This window comes from Epinephelus lanceolatus, chromosome 24 (assembly GCF_041903045.1).
Source record: "Epinephelus lanceolatus isolate andai-2023 chromosome 24, ASM4190304v1, whole genome shotgun sequence".
Classification (NCBI taxonomy): domain Eukaryota; kingdom Metazoa; phylum Chordata; class Actinopteri; order Perciformes; family Serranidae; genus Epinephelus; species Epinephelus lanceolatus.
The window spans coordinates 4,442,602-4,463,656 of record NC_135757.1 but is presented as its reverse complement, the minus strand read 5'-3'; the positions used below and the strand labels follow the sequence as shown (position 1 = coordinate 4,463,656).

The 21,055-nt window shown below is 41.0% G+C and overlaps 1 long non-coding RNA gene across 1 annotated transcript in view; it reads left to right on the top strand.

Moving 5' to 3' along the window:
- The first annotated feature begins 5,448 nt into the window (after positions 1-5,448).
- LOC144461903 (uncharacterized) overlaps positions 5,449-21,055 on the top strand; it is a 168,430-nt gene continuing 152,823 nt past the window's right edge. The window contains exon 1 of the long non-coding RNA XR_013490486.1: positions 5,449-5,686. This is a non-coding gene — a long non-coding RNA (uncharacterized LOC144461903). The remainder of the gene's footprint in view (positions 5,687-21,055) is intronic.

The following is a 21,055-nucleotide window of genomic DNA, read 5'->3' as shown; positions in this document are numbered from 1 at the left end:
TGCATAAAAAAGGGGCTGCAGATATGCTGAGAACAAGCACCTGAGAGAGAACAGCTGTCTTGTAAAAGGTCAGTCTCCCACTGCTCCTCGGTTTCCCTCTCCATTTCCGGCCTCTCGGCCATCTCCCCTCTCCTTCCCACCCCCACCCATTTGACTCCAAAGTCACGTACTTTGGCTTTTTTTCTCACACACATTGCTCTCACTCCCTTTGCGCTGCACCTAGAGGATTCTTGGCAGAGCCTGACCACCTTGTAATCCCATGTAGAAGAAAAAAATGGAGTGGGTGGATAAATGTACTGCAGTCTGGTTTATAAAACTTCCCTGCGAGTGGATATATATGGGTCTCTTGAGGTGTTTGTTTTTCCCGAGTGTAGTGTAGCTATCATCGTTACGCACATGTGGACCCCCCCAACATGCACACACACACACACAAACACACACTTCCACACGAGCTCTTCTAAACATTGACAAACAGTCTCGAAAAGGCAAAAAACAAACATAAATCGAATTGGTTACATTTGGGCTGTTTCGGGGAGAAATTTCTCATAACCCGCTCGACAAAAAGAGGCCGGTGCAATTTTGCAGACAAACAAACAATGTTTGGAGCGATCACTTTCAATAAATGCCCTACTCACATATTTGAGCGCTAATATTTATCATGAAATCGGCGCGGCCGCCAGACCGACTAAACAAATAGTGAGCTCCCACGTCTCTTATACCAACACACATGCAAAAACCATCAGTAAACACACACACTGACACTGTCATGTCACTGAAAGTACCCTCAAACTGTAAGCAAGGCAGAGGTGGTGTTGTGCAGCAGCCACACTTCAAGCTGCGAGATGCGACTTTCTCACAATAGCATGATAAATATAATGTGTTCAGATGGACACCAGCCTTTTCCATGAAGTGCTCCTTTCAATGTTACTGAGGGCATTTGGGGGCGTTAACCGCTTCCTGTGGGCGGATCGTGGGGGGCGTGGCTGGCAGTGAGCTTGTTCTGGTTATCAAGGTGATGCTAGCAAGAGCAGAGGAGGAGAGGAGGAAGAAAAGAAGGCCTGGGAATATACAGTACATGTATGTGTATTAAGTATGTGGACACTTGGACGTTACACCCTCATGTAATCTCCAAAACCATGTGCATATACTTTGACCTTGGAACATCATTGCAGTTAAAGTCTTCTGAAGATTTAATATTTTATATTTGATTTTCTGAGATCTTGTTTTTATGTTTACATGCACAAAATATTCAGTTTTATGCCCTTATTATTCAGAAAAAGACAAGATTCCTACCCAGCGAGATTAACAAGCCCTAACATGTCGTTTATCACATTAAAATATGGAAAAGTTGAACAGTTTTTGCTTCTTTGCTTCAGTATAGAATTTTTTCCAAGTTTCCTACCGGTAGCAGACCTGTTGGCGGACTTCCTCTTTCATTCCTTCAACTACCGTCTTGCAAAGGCCGACATTGCCGTTTTTGTGTATGTCCAAAAACCAGTTCACACACCCGTCTTTTATAGTGTTTAAAAGTATGTGTGTTTCTTTTTGCAATCGGAAATTTGGGCTTTTCTTTTCTCTACACCTGCCTTGCAAACTGCTGGCAAGTTGGTTTGTGTACAGCGTATCTATGGCAACCCACAGAGCCAACCTTAAACAGATAAGAGGCTGTTGGTGTGTCTCAAATCACATGTAGTATACTATGTGCACTATGTACTCATTGGTGTAGCCGAATTTCAACAGGATAGTGTTGTCTCAAACCAAACACGGCCGTTGTGTTGTGCACTCACCAGAAATGATGACCGCAAATTAGCTAGTTAGCAAACTAGCATTAGCATTCGCGTCATCGTTCGCGGTATCAAATCATTACAGACTGCTACATTAACCCAATAAACATACTGAAAACATACTTATACCTGACAACAGTGTAGTGGTGCTTAGTGCAAAAAACGGCCGCCATTTCCAGTTTGAAAAGTGCTCCCTCCCTTCTGCTACGTAGCCAAGATGGCGACCACTGAGGGCGAGAAGTGTTCATAGTTCCACACTCAACTTCTTGACCGTTTTGAGCGCACCATCCGGGTACTCATAGTGCACTGCATTTTTCCATACTCCTCAATGTGAACGCACTTATGCACTCAAAATATTAAGTGTAAGCACAGAAGTACGCAATTTGAGACACAGCATGTGTTTTCGCAAACTGCAGTATAAACCCTAGTTGAGACTCATATTCAAAATGCGTTGTATACACGCCCACAGAATGCCATCAAAACCCGAATAACACTGTCATGTCCCACGTCTTAGCATTTATTAGGAATATTTAGCTGGGATACACTGCTTACCTGACCTGTATAAAGTTGAGAATATTCGGAAGTTGGGAATAATACTGGAATATAAGCATGGATGTAAAGGTAGCCAATGACACACCCACAAATTAAGCAGATTTTTTTCTACATAATGACATATTTGATACTTAAAGGAAATGACCACTTTAGAATGAAAACACAGACAGTACTTACTGACCCTCATGCCGACAAGAAGTCCAGTTTAGTTTTTAATCCACAAAACATTTTCAAAATGTGGGTTCCATGCACTTTTTTCTTTTTTTTTTTGTTTTAATTAATTAAAGACAAAACAACAACAACAACAAAACACAGGGACAAGACACAAACAAATCTAAAGATATACAACACATAGCACACAGTTTACAAAACCAAGGCATTAAAACAACAAAACATACATCTTCACAAAAACACACAAAAAACAGAAACCACCATCAACAGGACAAACAGCAGCCTAAAGACTTAAAGATAAATTGGCTTCCTGTTGTAGTTTTTAAGGAGATTAGATTTCAAGAAGGAAAATAATAATAATAATAATAATAATAATAATAATAATAATAAATAAATAAATAAATAAATAAATAGCAAAAAAGATAAACAGACAAAAATAAACAAAAATAAACAAAGGCCTTCCGTCACCACAATTTCTGTTATTAAGACCAGCCTTCACTCAAACTCAAAATTTCCCACCCACGTTCAAAAATTACACACTGTTCTTTGTTTCTATTAATATTTTTTTCTATAGTCCACTGAAATTTCAAAAACATTTTGAAACGCTCAATTTTTAACTGTTTTTTTGTGGCTTTAGATATAAAGGCTTTTCCCATCATAGTAATAATATTATTCAAGTCTTTTCCTTCTATTTCATCCCTTAAATCACCAAACATAATAGTTAGAGGGCAGCTGTAGAAGCTTGGGCTACAAACAGAAATCCATTGACCTACTCTAATCCAAAAAGGTGCGACTTCCTTACAATACCAAAATAAATGAAGATCTGACTCCTCTTCCTCTTCACAAAATCTGCATAAGTCACATTGTTGGATGCCCCATTTTTTGAGTCTTTTTTTGGTGGGCAAGTAACAATAAATGATTTTTAACTGTATAATTCTAATAGAGATATCAAGTGTAGCTGTTATTCCGGCTAGCTGTTATCCTCCGATACCCCAAAAGAGTTTTGTGGATTAAAAAACTACACTGGACTTCTTGTCGGCATGAGGGTCAGTAAGTACTGTCTGTGTTTTCATTCTAAAGTGGCCATTTCCTTTAAGATATCTACTATGGAACTGGGCCGTGCTTTCCAATCAGACCTTTGATATTCGTCACATTGGTTGAAGCCTTTGATGCTTTCAGTGAACTGATTGCAGAAACTATGAGCCAGTGAGCTCCACTTGGTTGTTGCCTTTATATCTTTTTCTTTTCATGTGATCCCAGTGTGTATTTCTATGTCTGCGTCATGATTGATTGTGTGTTTTATTTAGTCATCTCACATAATAAGTATAAACAATACAAATAGTATAAACAAAATAAGCAGTCTGTGTATCACGTAGTGACTGAAAAGGCTCAGGCAGAAGCAAAAGCTTATATATGGCTGTCCTCTATTCTCAGCAATTTAAGCTTCTCTCCAAGAATATTAATATGACTACTACTACTGCTAATTTAAAAAAAAAACAAAGCTTTGTACATATTTGTTTTTAAAACAAAAATGAATTACATTTTTTAATTCATGTTTCCATCATTCCTCAATTTGATCCCAACAGCAGAAACACATTTGCTTTTATTCATTATTTTGCTCTCCTGTACTAAAATTGCACACAGTCTGGGTGTGACTTTGTTTTTGCTCTGAACATTATTTGCATTATTTTATAAGATACCAAATCAAAACATTTTTGTGAATTTAAAAATAGCGCGTTAGTGTGATCGTAGTAACCAGCCTTATTAATCAAACATATGGCTGGTATTTGTATTAACACAATTGAATTTGTTGTCTTTTTAAAGGCCGACCCCACAATTCCACACAATAAGATATATATGGAAGTATAAAATCAACACCAATGGGTTATAGTTGAATATATTCCTAGATTTATACAGGATTGCTGTTGACTTTGAAATTTTCCCTTTAATAACTTTCTCTCAAGAAGTCTTTCAATTTCAACATCACAGATTTTTAATTCAGTATCTCTGTCAATGAATTTAATTTTCTTTATCTTGAGAGACAGTTTGTGGACATCAAACCAGGTTTTGAGAATTTCCAGCTTTCTTTCAATAGTATACTAAAGTTCTTTCAAGTTTTTCCAAGAGCAGAATACATTTGCATCATCTGCAAAGAATGACGAATTTTCTTATCACATCATTATTTTATTTTATTTCATTGTTTGATTCAAAAGCCATGTGACCTGCGAGTCATATCACTTAACATGTCATTCAAACTGTTTCTGCGGCTTTGTAACTTCCATTCCTCCAGTGTGTTTATCTATGTGTGTATTTTGTATGCGTGGACCTTAGTGTGTGTGTGTATGTATGTGTGTAGCCTTGTAAGATCAAGTCAGAGCTGTGAGAGCAGGTCTCACAGCTCTGACTTGATGCTGGACTGTGTAAGTCCCTCTGCTGTGGTGTCCCTCTTCTTCCTCTGCCTTATCATCTGCATGCAGAAACAGTGGTAGATATGTGGATGGGACTGTGAGGTTGGGATCATGCGGCGGGGGTTTGGGTCCGGGCGCCACGAGGGATGGCCAGGGTGAACGTAACGGTCAGCGCCGCAGTCTGGGTCGCAGCTTCTTAATTGTTTTTCCTGGCATTTAGGAGCAATAAGGCCTTTGTGTTAACTCTGAGAGGAGTTGGGAAGGGAGGAAAAGACGGTGAAAGGAAATAAATCAGCATATAAAATAAGGAGGTAATGATGGTAGCGGAAGGGAGGGGGGGAGCAGGGGCGACAGGTCTCGACGGGTATTTCAACCAACTGCTTGTCAAAACTGAGGCGGCGGCAGAGTGCGTGACAGCTCTGACAAGAGTTTGTGGAGGTCCTTCAGCATTTCTCTTTTGTGTGACAAGGGGAGGCGGGCAGGGAGGGCTGTTCGGCAGCTCAAGACAGCCGAGGTCGCGGGAGCGGTTTCCAGTGGGTCGCGTTAACGCCAACCTGCCTGTCATGACTCATGAAGTTTGCTGAGAGGAGGCAGGCGAGGACGATAAAAAGCATGTTTCGAGTGGTTACGGAAGGTGAGGCAGGTGAAGGGTGAATTAGCTCTACATGTGACCCAACATGTACTTAATCCTGTGAAGGACGTGAATCTTATTACCTCCGCCGTGTAGTTCAGAGCTGCCGTGTGAAGGATGGAGGTTCATGAGAGTGGATGGTAAGTGGCCAACGGCAGCTGGCGCTTGGCTGCTGACGCCATCTTTTATCCATTTATCAGCCTGTAAGCACATGATAACTTATTCCTCTCCCTCTGATGTGACATTATGAGCTCCAGCAAGGTAGCAGGGAAGAAGATATGGTGTATCTAATATTCACAAAGAGTCTCCTGTTGTTAGTCAGGATAGATAAATGTGATGTTAGGACAAATCGGACATACTGGACCCTAGAGAAATTGACGAGGGTCAGTGATGTCATGTATAACACAACATTACCAACATATAATATCTCGACGGAAATGCTGCGTGCGAGACTTACTTACCTTTGCAGAGAAGCTAACCAATGAGGGCTCCAGGGTGATCGTATTCCTCTCAGAAGCTTTGTAATCCAGCCTGTGTCTTTTTGGAGACTTTGTAAAATTAATCCATGACAACAAATCAAACTCTGAACGTCTTCCATGACTCTTTAGCCATTTGTCCATGTTGAAAACAGCTGTTCTTGTCAGCCATCTGCCTTTTTCCAATCTACAAGACTAGGGATGCACCGATCCGATATCTGGATCGAATATCGGCCCAAATATCATCAAAATAGTTGGATTGGGTATCGGCAACCTATACCTGAGGCGATCCTTTCCCTTTAAATCTATTGTGACGTGAGCTACGTCATGGAGCGAAGGAGAGAATCTGCTGTGTGGAGGTATTTCACACTATTTCAACTGCTGTTGCGGTCAACCATGGTATCGGATCGGTATCGGCTGATACTCAAAGCCTGAGAGAGCTGGATCAGTGCATCACTATACAAGACACATTAGGCCTCGTCTCTTCACTCACCAAGAGCTGTCTCCAATAAAGTTCCTTTTGTTTTCTGCTTTAACTCAAATTTAACTTCTTTTCTTTGCCATCAAATGTTGTGTTCACTGTGCTGCTGACCGGAGGCTGTAGCTCTACTTCTTCGTTCTCTCCAAGCGGCTGTAAAGTGAAGCCACAGCAGAAGTTCCAAAAACTCTAGTTCTTCTAATGACCACTTGAGGGTGGCTCCAGAAGCGAGTCAATCCCTGTGGACCCCAATGTACAGCAGAAATGAACATGTTTCCAGCCTGGAAAACAAACTGTTTTGGCCCCTATATCTGATTTATCTGCTCATGCTAACTGTATGGGTGTTTATTTTTTATATAACTCAGACTTTTAAATATTATTAAGGCTAAAAGTCACGCATAATGAAGGGCTTGGCTGGTGGATGCCCACCATTGATAAGTCGATCAGTTGTGGGTAATTTAACCATGAGGTAACCCCAGATTCACAGTTTGGGCCACCTAAAAAAGTCGAATCAGCATTTGGTTGTACTAATAGACCCTCTAAGAAGTCGGGTGTTCAGTTTTTGTAGTTAGTACATTTTGTTTTAGTGGTTCTAAGCCTGTTTTTATTTGGCGAAAACCTGCATTAGAATTATCACAGTCAATCATAGACTTTAAATGCACCGTGCTAACCAAGCTTGCAGCTAGTGTTAGGGTTAGCTCCACCCTTATGTCCAAATATGGTCACGTCCGGCTCAAAATATCCAAGATGGCGACGGCTTCAAAACAGGTCCACACACCTCACAACGGCTATGTCCATGATTTAATACAGTTTATGTTTATTAAGTTGTTTTATTTAATAGCTTTAAAGTAAATGACACACAGAAAACGAAGCATTTTATTAAGGATTAAAGGGATAGTGCACCCAAACATGAAAATTCAGCCATTATCTACTCACCCATATGCCGAGGGAGGCTCTGGTGAAGTTTAAGAGTCCTCACAACACTTGCGGAGATCCAAGTTGTAGAGCTACAGGCTACAATGAGGCTAAAAACAGAGTTCAAATGAGGTTTTTCCAAACAACTTTTTATGTCGGGGCTTCAGGACACTTGGATCACTACGGACGAGCAGTATGGAGATATTTTGTGGTTTCAATTATGTGTTTTTGGACGTTTGAATCTGGGGCGCCGTCAGCCTCCATTAGGTGGAGTTGTGTTGCTACCTCCTCTCCCCTTGGATCTCTGCAAGTGATGTGAGGACTCTAAAACTTCACCTGAGCCTCCCTCGGCATATGGGTGAGTAGATAATGGCTGAATTTACATTTTTGGGTGCACTATCCCTTTAAAGTTATGCATAGTAGGGGCATGGGTACAGCTCCACCCCCTCTTCCAAATATGGTCACTTCTGGCTCCAAGAAAACAAGATGGCAACGGTTAACAAACTCCGGGTTTTAAAACCAGAGTCCACAAACCAGTTGGTGATGTTGGACTGAGGGCAGATTGGACACTGCGGTGACTCACTATCGCCTCTTGATACGGAACTGGTATTACAAGACTTGACGGGTCGCGGCTAGCTGGTTGGCATGCTAAATTTAGCAGATGTCTTTGTAACACAATATACATCTTCGACATGATGTGAAAAGGGTTCTTTCTTCACATAGTTTTTGAACCATTTCCTACATATCACATATGTTACATCACCATTTTCGGTGCTTCGAAAAATTAAGCATTTTTTTCTCCTGTTGCAGACATCCATTTACATCCATTCATTTCTGTCGCCAGTACATCTCTAAGCGGATTATTGACTCTTGTTTGAGCTGTGTTGCATTACAGTGAACATCAGCTCTTATTAGCATTATAAGCTAATGAAAATTCTAACTGTTTTTTGGCATCTCGCATTGTAGAATAAACATTTTTAGTCCTATTTAACAAAGTACAACGTCAAAACAAACGTCTTTCATGTGTCAAAAAAAGTGACCTGAATCATGAACAGAATTGTGTAAATTGACCGAAGTAATGATGCTAGCACACAGTGCTAATGCAACCCTCGCCATAATGAATGCAGGCCTTTTATTCCCTGTAATAGCCCACCCGACTCGAGCAAGTTCCAGGAGTCTGCTAATTGATTTTTACACTGCGGCGAGATGAATGGAAACCAGTGAATGTCTAACAGTAAGAAAGCATATTTCAAATTGTGATGCATGCATTGAAAATGTTCACCAGGGAAGCAAATGGCGTGTGCAGGAGCCGAGCCCTGCCAAACACACAGGTATGGTCCTGTAACAAACAGATATCCGCCTGTAACTCCTCCATCATCCGAACCAGCTCCCTCAGAGGTCTTTGTTTCGTATTTTGCCTCATTGCTCGGTGGAACATTTGTTTCTCTGCACGCTCCCCGTTTGCTATTGTCTTCCTGCAGCCTTTCAACCCAGCCTCACAAACGTCTCCTCTAAACCAATTGTCAGTAATAAGAAACCATGAATATGCATATTAATCTCTCACCACAGCACAGTGCAAGAACAGTCCACCAAAAAAAAAAGTTTTCATCCAATTATACTTCTAAATCAGCAATAATTACAACCCTATACATCATCTGCATATTTCAATTAATATTCAAATCTTGTATAGGCTTTTGCATGCAGATGTATAATATATTCAGGATTAGGTATATTACAATTAAATCTATCTCTATCCAGCCTCTACCTTGCTTCTCCTTAATAAGCTGTGTTCCCTGGTAATGTTCCTGAACTTATTATAATGCAATATGCCCAGGCGTAAGAATCACACATCCTTAATATTATTTCTCGCAATTAACATGGAGCCGAAAATACAGAGGGCCTCCTTCGTTAATTTGCACAGACACTCACATATAATGCAAAACAGAAAGGGAGTAAACAGGTCTCTGTCTGAGTTCCACGCGCACGCACGAGTCAGTCAAGTGTTGCAAATCTAATTTAAATATATGAATGTTTTGCTTTGTCCATTTCCCTGAACTTGGCCCGGCCGCGCCGCGTCTCCGCCGAATAGGAAATGATGCTGCTTAGTATTGTTGCCCAGCAGTCGGAGGGATTGCAAAAAAGGCGCTGTGAGACATTTGTCAATACTTTGTGCATTCGCTATCTGTCCAATTTATATGTTCTATACCCTCAAAGCTCAGGAGACTTCAATTAGACAAGTACCTGTATCCGCTGTTCTGGTCTACAGCTCCCAGGAGCCCTTGTGCTCTCATATTGAATCATGGACAGGCAGTTAATATTCCAGCGGAAGGCAGGATCTATAAAGTCGCCACCATAAACTAGAGAGGGCCCTTTGTAACATCCAAATAATAGCAGTAAATAAAGAGCTTACACCTGTACGGCGAAGGCCAGGTCCAGCGGCGGCGCCCTGATAGGATGTACTCTGGCGGCCTGCAGACAGCTGTAAACGCCCCGAGTAAAGAACAGTGAGCGCTGTTAATGGATAGGTTTATTTTAAAGCATGCCATCTGCCATCAATCACCCACAAGTATCGGGGTAGTGGAGAAGCAAGTTAGCTTAAAGTCCCCTCTTCGTTCGTCTTCTCCTCTTCTTCTTTCGCCAGGAGCCCGATAAAGATTGCAAGGAGGTGGTGGTGGCAGTGGCGGTGGTGGTGGTTGGGGGTAGGGCGGCGTCGGGGAGGGCAGTGGTGCTGGTACACAGGATCCCTGAGAGAATAAAGCATCAAACCCACTCAGCAGCACCACTAACAATAATAAAAATGCCTCGGCTTAAAGGTGACATTCCCAATTTACGATTATTTGTGTCTATAAAGTGTATTCCTCGCCTCCTGACTCATTCGCACCCCTCCCTCACAAGAACAATGCATTAAGACGGGGGCTGCCGAGGGTAAATGGAAATTCTATCCATTTTACTAAACCGACAGGCCCCACTATACCTGAGACTTTCAATTTTGCCGGCGTGACCTCCAAGGAGACATTTCTGTCTCCTCTCTGTCTACCTTCGCCTCATTCAATTCCCTGTTTGCTCTGACCGGCCCTCGGAGCACCCGGGGGCCCGCAAAGCCGTTATGGATGAGCTCCGAGGCAATTCTGAAATAGAGAGAGGAGAGGAGCGTAGATCTCCGCTCCCCTGGAAAAGATTTACTTCAGGGTGTAAGATGGATGAAATCAGCCTCTGTATCTCTTTTAGTGATTGTTTTTCCTTCCGTTCTTTGGGCCTTTTTTTGTGTGTAAAAGGAGGGAGTTCAATAGGATGGGAAATGTGATGGATTAAGGAGGCCGAGATCGGAGCAAAACTAACAGCAGAGGTGGAGATGTGGTGTTAACCTGAGTAATGCGGTGGTGCAGGCCAGCTGATACGGCCATGGTGTCTCTGTACCTGGAGGAACCTCATTTGTCTTGTGTGTCGTAGGTGCGGAGAAGTACTGACAAATGGGAGACGGTTACAGTGATGATCTGTGTCTCAAATAGAGATGGAGAAAATATTTGACGTGGCGATGTAGCAAGCTGTCATCGGCCTGGCTTGGAGAAAGTGTGCACCGTTCACACCGTTTGCTGATAGTCTTGCACCTGTGTGGTACGTGCATAATGATTCTCCTTCAAAATCTTAATTTACAACACATTTTTTCACCAATCTTCTGTACAATATTTTGGCCTCTGAAATGTAGTGGAGTGATGGATGGATTACTGAACCAGCCTGCTGGGCACAGGCCCAGGGGTCCAGAGTTTCAGGGGCCACCCCTGGCCTGCAAAATATCACACAAATTGACACGTACCAACCAGGAGGAGACTGAAAATGACCACAAAGAGACACAAAAAGACAACGTAGAGATGCAAAAGGACTGCGAAGAAGCACAAAACAGCCAAAACAAACAGAAAAGTACCTCTCAGAGACACAAAAATGACTAAAAAGAGACACAAAAAAATGCAAAGGAACTGCAAAGACACACAGAATAACGGCAAAAACAGCTAAATTACAAATAATGACTACAATAATGCACAAAATGACCAGTAAAGACACAAAATAACTACAAAAAAGGTAAAAAAAAAAAACACATAGAAAGACACAAAGGTACTACAAGGACACACTTTTTCCTCAGAGAACCCCAAAATGACCACATAGAGACACAAAACGATCACAAAGAGGTGCAAAGAGATGCAAAGAAAATGCAAAGAGACACACAATGACTACAAAGCCCCTCAAAACAACCAAAGAGACTAAATGTTACCCCAAAGAGACACCAAATGACTACGAAGATACACCAACCAACCAATAAAAAACACAAAATTATCTCTCAGAGACACAAAAACGTCAAAAAGAGACACAAAAAGACCACAAAGAGATGCAAAGGAACTGCAGAAAGACACAGAGAGACTCAAAAACAACCATAAAAAGACAAAAATGCACCGCAAAGACACAAACATCTACAAAGAGAAACAAAATGACCAAAAAAGTACAAAAAGGACCCAAAAAAAAAACCCCACAAAGAGACACAGAAGTACGATAAAGACACATTTTGTTCTTCAAAGAGACTTAAAATGACCACAAAGAGACACAAAAACAACCAAAAAAAGACAAAAATGCACCGCAAAGACACACAAACATCTACAAAGAGAAACAAAATGACCTTAAAAAGACACAAAATAACTGTATACAGGGAGCAAAAATCCCACAAAGAGACACTGCAGTACTACAAAGATGCACAGTTTTTCCACAGAGATGCAAAACAACGAAGAAAAGGCACAATTATCACAGCATCTTTGTATCTTGCTCTAATGTAGGAGAGGTGGTGGGGCCTTTTGTGTATATCTGCCCAGGGGCCCATTGTCTCACAATCCGCCCATGAGTAGAGCGTCAAAGCAGCATGAAACAGAATTAAAGAACTGTACACGTACGCCATTGAACTGAACACTGAAGTACAGTTCTGAGTAAACAGACTTTTCATTGTTTGACTTAACAAACAATGCTGAGAAAGCTCAGAGAAAGTCATTCGGCCAGTTGTGGCAGCATTCACTGACATGTTTAATTGATAAAAAGCTATTAAGGTCTACCGCGCAATCCATCATTAAATTTGTCACGGAAGTCAACCTGGCAAAGTTACAGAAACAGCGTCCGGAGGGAGCGCATGGAGCCCAACTTTTATCAGCACACACATCGGCTGCAGGAGAAAAGTCTGGGCTGCTGAGGGGAATCGCCTGGACAGGAAACAGACATTACTTCTGCCTCGCTCTCCATCGCAGGGAGGTGATGGCACATAAAGTATTCCCGTGAAGGATGGCGGGAGAGAGGAAGCAGCCTGAGACGCGGCCAAGTTTCTATTGAGTTATGGACATGTTCAGCAAAGAGCCTTCAAGAGCGGCACTCCTCAAAGTGACTGAGCTCACACTTAGCACGGACAATATAAATGGAATTGTCGACGTTAGTATTTCCTCATTCATTTTTTTTTCTCTCCTCCTGTTTAATCTCTTATTCTTTTTTTATGCCTGTGAGGCATATGAAGGATGGCTGAAAAGCACATGTAGAGTATCGTCTACTGCGAGGCGAGAGCGCGGGGTGTAAGGTATAAATGAAAGCGTACAAAGCTGATTTAAGCGTCTGTCATGATTGGAGCACTGGGATCACAAGTGCATTTCAGTGACAAGCGTGACATGATGTAGCAGATGAATTATTAAACAAAGTCACATCACATCAGAGGATTGAAAATAACAGTTGTTTGGCAGTTTGTGTCCAAACTTTGCTCCGTCCTCTGCAGACGGAGTGATACTGTAGAGATAAACGGGATGTTGATTTGGACCCAGTAAGTCGCTAACCGCCACATCTCTGATGGTGCTATAACCGTGGCTAATTGTATGTCTAAACCCTCTTTGGGATGAGTGGCGCGTCGGGAATAGAGCGGCTCCGGGTTTGACAGTGATGGTTCATGGGATGACAAACAAATGCCACAGAGGATCAATGTGAAGAGGTCCATCTTCAAAACACTAGAGAGACGGGAAACGACAAAACTGATCTTCCGTGACAAGTGCCCGTGTCTTCTCAGAGAATTCAGCAGGGGTGCTTCTGTGTTCAGGGGATATTGTTTGCACTTCATGGGGATGATAAGAAGAGTCTCGGCTCTGAGAATGAAACGCCAACTGTTTGAACAAAGTGGCGAGGACGAACTTTTGACAGGATATTGTTTTTTGGAGGATAAAATGTTGAAGTTTGGGTCCTATGATGAAGCTTTATTTCTATGTCTTGGAAGTAATGAATACTGAACTTGGAAATTAATGCACACAAGGGACTGGAGCATGGAACATGCTGACTTAAGGAAGTTAAAGCAACCTGTGCTGACAGAGTAGATGATATGTGAAGAACTGAGGCACTAGTTACCAAAAAGAACCTACAACACGCATGTATCTGAACAAGTATTTCCTAGTTTGGCATAAAATCTAGAATGTGGAGGCTCATACACACTTGCCGTAACTAGTGCACAATGGGAAATTGTCTATAGGTGGAGAGATGATATTTCCTGCACACTTTATTTAAGGTCTGAAGGTCTGAGAACCAAAAGCAATAGGACATTAGGAGATAGGAGATAGGAGATAGGAGGGGTCATTCACGTTTCAGTAATGCTTTATATTAAGGCGAGACACTACAGGTGAATCGGGTAAAATTTTAAAATAATAGATACCATCATGAAACTTCCTCAGCTGATTACTTACAATAGTATGAAAAAAAATGTATTACAAGTTTTTAAAATTTTTAATGTTTAATATGCAAATTAAACATTATCTCATTAAAACCTCTTGCACCCCACCCCCATTTTGTAGCGAAAACGCCTAAAATGACATACCCAAACTCAAATGACTGTAGCTTCTGAACTGCTCTGACTACATGCATGCATGAGGTCTTGCCAGAAAGAAAACTCTCTTAAGTTTCTTGTGAAAGTGTCAGAAACACTCTAGGTGATACAGAGACAGAGTAATGGGCCTCTGAAGTCAGTAAAAAGTTGGAAGATTTTGCCTAAAATAAAATAAAAAATGTGTTTCAGGATGAATAACTGTCTGTGGCTTCATCTGAGCAGGTAAATGACACTGTGGGGCTGTAGGCACACTATCAATGAACATTTGTGTCAAATTTGAAGAAGATTGCTCAAAGTGTGACCATTCTACAGTGTTTTTACCATGAAAAGATCCACGCGGAGCTCCAAATGACAAGTCAGTCACTCGGCTTCAAAACAGTACTATCAGTGATCAAACAACACTCAGCCAGCTTCAAACATTGTACCTTATTGAAATCAGGTGTGATTATGATAGCTGATGTTGTTTATGACACAGAAACACCATAAAATATCACCAAATAAAGCCATATGAAACGTGAAAGTTATGATCCCACTTTCTAGGCGGTATATCTCAGCCAAAAATAGTGGTAGGAGTGAGACTCTTACCTTTTATAAAACAGCTACATGCCCACTGATGGCTCTGCATAATCTCGAGTAATCCTTTAACTTTTCCCTTCGAAAAACAGCACGACATGACTTGTCCCCACTCATCGCGATTTTGGACTTTGCGTGTTTAGGCTGCTCTGGTGAGAAATACATAAGAAATAAAAGAAAAACTATGTTATTTTTGAAAAGTCGAGAGCTTCCTGAATCTGGCAATACCAAACATCACATGGTTTGATGACGTAGTGCGCCTGGGAGATACCATTTAACAGAGGAGGGGGGGAGCGAGGATGTCGGCATCCTGGCGGAGTTAGCGAGGTTCAATACAGCTAAATCTGAACATGAACATTTGATAAAGCCAGGTGCAAAATTCTTTTTGTTTACATATAAGATGAAAAGAAATTACAGAGGGATTTAATAAGGATATCTGCTTTTATTACCTAGAAAATGAAAATATACTGTCCATAGCCTTAAAAAAATCAATTTTCGCCATATTTTTGGGAATAAAATGTCACATAAATCAGGCTAGGAATGATTTATTAACAAATCCCTGTGTAAATATCTTCAGAATATAGCTAGGTGTGTAACTGGAAAGTTTGGTGTACATAGGTGCTACAGAGGCTCAGATGTTTGAAGATTTACATTGGGGAATTCAATACATTTCTATTGGAAACAATTGCTCACAAACAGAATAAATGTTCAGGCCCTTAGTAATGATAATATAGTATATTTCAAGCTCATGAAAATGGATCATTTAATAACATGACAGGCATATAAGGCCTACAACTGTAGTGACCCAACTAATAAATATGTTGGCCTCACTGCACAATGCTAACTGTTTGGTAAATTCGGGAGAAACTTACTGCCACAAATCGACAAAATGTAATAAAATAAACATCTAAATGTAGAATTTTAATGTTTTCTTTATAGCAGTTTGAAAGAATACATATTCAAGGAGTAAACTAGCCCAAATCTCAAAATTGACCACTGCATGAAAAATGTTTTTGCCTGCCATGTCATTCACGTGATTCAGGACGAGACAAAACCATTTTAGAATGTTGCACAGAAAAGTTGCAGCTGTGTGAACTGGCCGTCTCAGCTCGACTCAAGCCGGCTGATGGTGTCACCTGCAAATCAGCTGGTCATATTGCTAGCGTCTAGCTTTAGACCGTAAGGCTGGTCACCTGTTTCTACAGCTGATCGGCTTGTAGTGAAGTCCGCTGGTCGAGTCAAAATGGCCGCATATAGCCTTCTGTTTCGGTCCTCACTGTGAGCCAATGTCTCACTATCACTATTCTCATTCATATTTTAAGAAGCTTCAAATTATATTCAGCTACAAAATGAACCTGAAAAGCTGCAAATCAGAACGGAAGTACAGAGAGTTGTTGCATAGAGATGATACACCATCTCATGTAGTTGCATTGGTGTGAAGCGCCAGGTTTTAAGAACGTTGCAGAGCGGCACATTGCAACTTGTCGCGTTTCAAACCTTTTTAGTTACGGAACAGTGGATGCATATCTTGTGAATAATCAAAGGAAAACATGACAGAAGGCAAAACAGTAATAACATATCATGCATGCATTTTACGTGAAGAAAAAATTAGAAAACAAGACAAAGAAAAATATCCGGAAAATTGTGTGCGTGGCCCTTTTCTTTTCCCTACTTCCTCACACATTCAGAAACAGTTTAATTTTCAAACAACGTCAGATAATAAAACTTAAACATGTGCTAAAAATAAAATTAATTCAAAACATCTGAGATCAGCTTTCACACTTTGTTCATGCGCTCTCCCCGAGGCCCACACAATCTGCATAAACCTGTTGGATGTGTTTGGAAGTCTCTTTTTTCCGGTTACAATCATTTTAAACAAAGACTAATCACTGGACAAATGAGTGACTGTACCACCAAGTCCAATTACTGGAAAAAATGGCTGCTTTGTGCCATTCACTGATTACATCAATAAGATTCTTCTCGGTAGGGGCCATCATTACATCAGTTTGAGCAGTAATTTTACTCATTTATATGGATTTCATAATGTAATATTCCCGGCAAAGTAAACATTTAGATACGTGGGGAGCAAAAACAAACGCATGCATATGAAAGTAAAGAAAATATGAAGTTTCTCACTGAACCAAATTGGCAATCACCATCCTTCTACCCCATGGTCATAATGAAATTGCGTTAGCAGTGGTTGAAATAAATGACATAATTCTATGTACACACAATTAAAGGAGAAAGCTACAATCGCACATTCAGCTCAGAGTTAGTTTATGATAGCACAAAGCAAAACCAAACCTATAAATAATGAATACGTCCATAATTATTCCATCTCAGATTTGCATAATTATTGTTTTTTTTTTCTTCTTCTTGGAAGCATCTGTTAACATTGCAATCCTTTCTTTGTTTCAAAGACGACCGTCATACCTTCCTGGAAAAGTGCACACATGAATGGGAATAAATTGGCATTATAAGGAAATGCTCCTCATTTATAATTAATAGGGTGGTCACAGTGACACAATGATATTGCTGCAAATGCACCACTATTACTCTAAATGAGTATTTCTGTTGCATCGGTAATGCTCAGCAGCAGTAGACACCAGGCTTTGTATTATGTTGCAAAAATTCTTTTCTCTCATATGAAACACAGAGGCTTTGAACAAGGTGTGCAACTGATGTAACCTGATAACAAGTGATGGCAACAGTTTCTACTCCTCACTTTAAGGTGAGACAACATAATTGAATATTACTGTTTTTCACTCCATTAATTGCAGAATTAGTGAAGTCTTGGAAATAAAAAGCAAAAGATGTTTCCAGTGAAATAACCCAGAGAAAAGAAGCAAAGTGTTGCATTTGAGCAGCCTTTTCTTCTAGAAATTACCAACTAATGTGAAACAGCAAATGTGTTTAAGGGATGCAGAGGTCAAGGTTTTTAAAACCTCCACCAGCACGTTTTAAAGGGATAGTGCACCCAATGTTTGCACAATGTTTCTGTAACAGTGTGTTCACACCGGGCGTGAGTAAAATATTCACCTCGCACTACTCGCGCGAGTTTGACCGCTGGAATATTTGTTTTTACTCGCGACATTCACGCGAGTAACAGTGTGTTCACACCGCTAGTAAATCAGACAAGTATGCCGGACGGAAGGCAAGCTACATCAGTTGTGCTAACTGGGGTTAATGCTAGTGCTAACTTTGTTGATAGAAAAGTACAGCCGATAGTTGGAATCAATTTTCAAAACTTACCAGATTATGCTTTCTGTGTTGCAGATTGACGTATCTGACAAGTCGCAAAATGTTGATACTGAATGTAGCAGCAAAACGTTCACTGAAAATGTATTTCAGTCATCTTTCACCAAACTTTGCAATATGCTTTCCGCTCATAGTGTTTCCAGAATTATGCTTTTATTACTTTTGTTGTTAACATTTAACCAAAATCACAATCTTTCTCTTACTATAACCAAAGACGGTTGTTGCCTTAACCTAAAGCCCAGCTCAGACCAAAGATTTGTGACGAGACGAAACCGTTATCGAGCATTGCAGAGAAGTGTTGCAGCGGTGTGAACTGGCCGGTCTGAGCTGAATAACTTAACTGGTCTTCTCACTTTTATTTATTTTTCTTTGAGATTATTTATATTTTTAGCATTTTAAACCACAAGCTAATTTGGGCGCTACAAATTGCTCCCATGCTGGCTCCTATTAAATGGTATGTGTAGAAGTTTACAACCTGGACCCTTTTCCCCCATGATTTTGTGTCTGAAGTAGAGTTCAGACTAAAGATTCTTGGCGAGATGAAACCGTTTTAGAGCATTGCAGAGAAAAGTTGCAGCAGTGTGAACTGGCCAGTCTAAGTTCGACTCAAGCCGGCAGATGTCACCTGCAACTCAGCTGGTCAAATCTCCAGCGGCTGGTTTTAGAATGCAAAGCACGTCACCTGTTTCAAATTATGTTCAGCCACAAAATAGCTGGAAATCAGAACGGAAGTACAGAGAGTTGTTGCATAGAGATGATACACCTGCACCTTGTCTAGTTGCATAGGTGTGATCCGGCAGGTTTTTAGAACGCAAGTAGTTGCAGGTCTCAACTTGTCTTGTCCCGATTCTGTGGTCGGAACTGGACTTATGACAGAAGTTTGGACGCAAACCCGGAGTTCTGGTGTCAAGGTCCTGCACTTCTATGCCTGCATTCCTCTCCAACCACCTACCGTGCAAAGTGTTTCATCGCTTCAAAGAAACGTTAAGAACTTAATTAAGAAAGCAGTTCAGGAGACAGGGTTGCATCTGAGAAGCTGAAACCAGAGAATGTTTGTTATATTTGCTTTATAAAAGACTTTGAGAGTTGCTGTTGATTAATATCTGTTGATCATCTAATCACCTCAGCAGCACAGAGAACCATAAGAAAACCCCCTCTCCAAGTAGGGGTCACCCTGCTCACATGTAATTTAAGATCAGAACTCCTCATTACTCTTTTGTACCTTCTACCAGTGTTTGTTGAATGAGCCTGGCCGGCGGCCAAAGTGGCCTGTTAGCTGCTCTCCACCGACCCTTGAGCTGTGTATAACCAAAGGAAACATTAGCCAGGTGACTTATCATGGAAGTCTGAGGCTGACCTTTTAATGCGCCTGTCATTGATTGCATAGCGTGGTACACTCTGTCCATCCCAAGGTGATAGATTATTCAATTAACTATTGACCTTTCCCGCAGACTCATTTGTCGATGGAAATGCTTTTATGACAGCAGTGCATTTAGGAACCAAAGGATGCTGAGTTTTGATTTTAGGATTTACTGTGCGCGTTATGATTTCCCCCCGTCTCTCCTCCACTCTTTCTCATGTTGACTCTTTGATTTACATTGTTATAATATGAAGTTTGGCTCTGGTGTTGCTCTTGTGGTGGATGGCAACTGTCGCCGTACAAGGAGAAGCTTTTCCATGCCTTGGCAGGCTGGCGCTGGCGGCTGGATTTATCCTACCTACTTGTCTTTTACTCAGACATATTTCATGACCCAATGCAGCTCGTTAATGTAGCCGTGAGCTATTTGTTGAAGTCGAGAGATGTGCATTTGTATTTGTCGCTGCTTCAGGAAAGAGTAGCCATGAATCAGCACCTATGAGGTGCCCATTTGGCACTGCGAGTGTTGTCTTCGTCTCAGTGGTCTGCTGTGGCAGAGATTACTCACTGGTATCAGAAAACAGACCCAGATGACGGCATTCTTCGTTTTTTTTTCCATCCAGCTGGTGTTTCGCATTGTTGGAAACCTGCAGACAGGGACAAAAACCCCACAGGATGTAGGCTCTGTATTTATTTTACAGGCCCTATTTAAAGGGATGACTTCAGAGCAGAGGGAAAATTTGATTAAAAAACAAAGAGTTTATCTTATCAGCAAGAAGGTACCATTTGGGATCAATGCAATGCGTTCTGCAACATCTGTTCAGTAATATTACCCAACTCAACTGCCCAGCCTATTAGCCACCTGCTTTTCAGTGGGATGTGACTCTTTGGGCCAGAAATGAGTCAGGCAACTTTCTGGGCAACATTCCAGGGCAACGCACCTTCCTGCTCAGGACTTCAAGGACCTGAAGTGAGAAACATGGTAATATACAACAGAATTTGTAAATTAGCAGTCTGCTGTGTATCTGTTTGTGAGTTCTTTATTTCCACATCTCTGTCATCTGAGGTGCAACACAATCCACTTGTAATTAAAATGTTTCTAGACTTGATTTGACTCTTAAGGATAATTTCCGAGCAACATGACAGGTCAACTTATCTGCCAGCATCAACAGCAAACGGGAAAATATAGAGCAGGAGTGATCTGAGCGTGAGGTTGCCATGGTATCAATGCATCGTGTGTTGAGACATCTGTTAGGGTAATGTCGCCCTGCAGCGTTGTCCAAAAAGTTGTTTAGTCACACACTAGACTTTCATCTTCTTTCTGGGAAAAACCTTTTTCTAGTTTAATGTCTTTATTGTCTTTATTATGAGTATTCTAAACTTTGTAAGTTTGTAGGATGCTTCTCCAAAGCAAAGTGGTCCTTAATGATTTGACCATAAACTCAAAGTACAAGATCCTTTCAGGGTTTAGTCCAAAGTAGAGTTGTCGTTATTGTTGGCATTATTTTCTGTACTTGCATTTGTTTTGTCATAGTCATGACTTGAAGACTGGATCTTTTTTTTTTAACATAA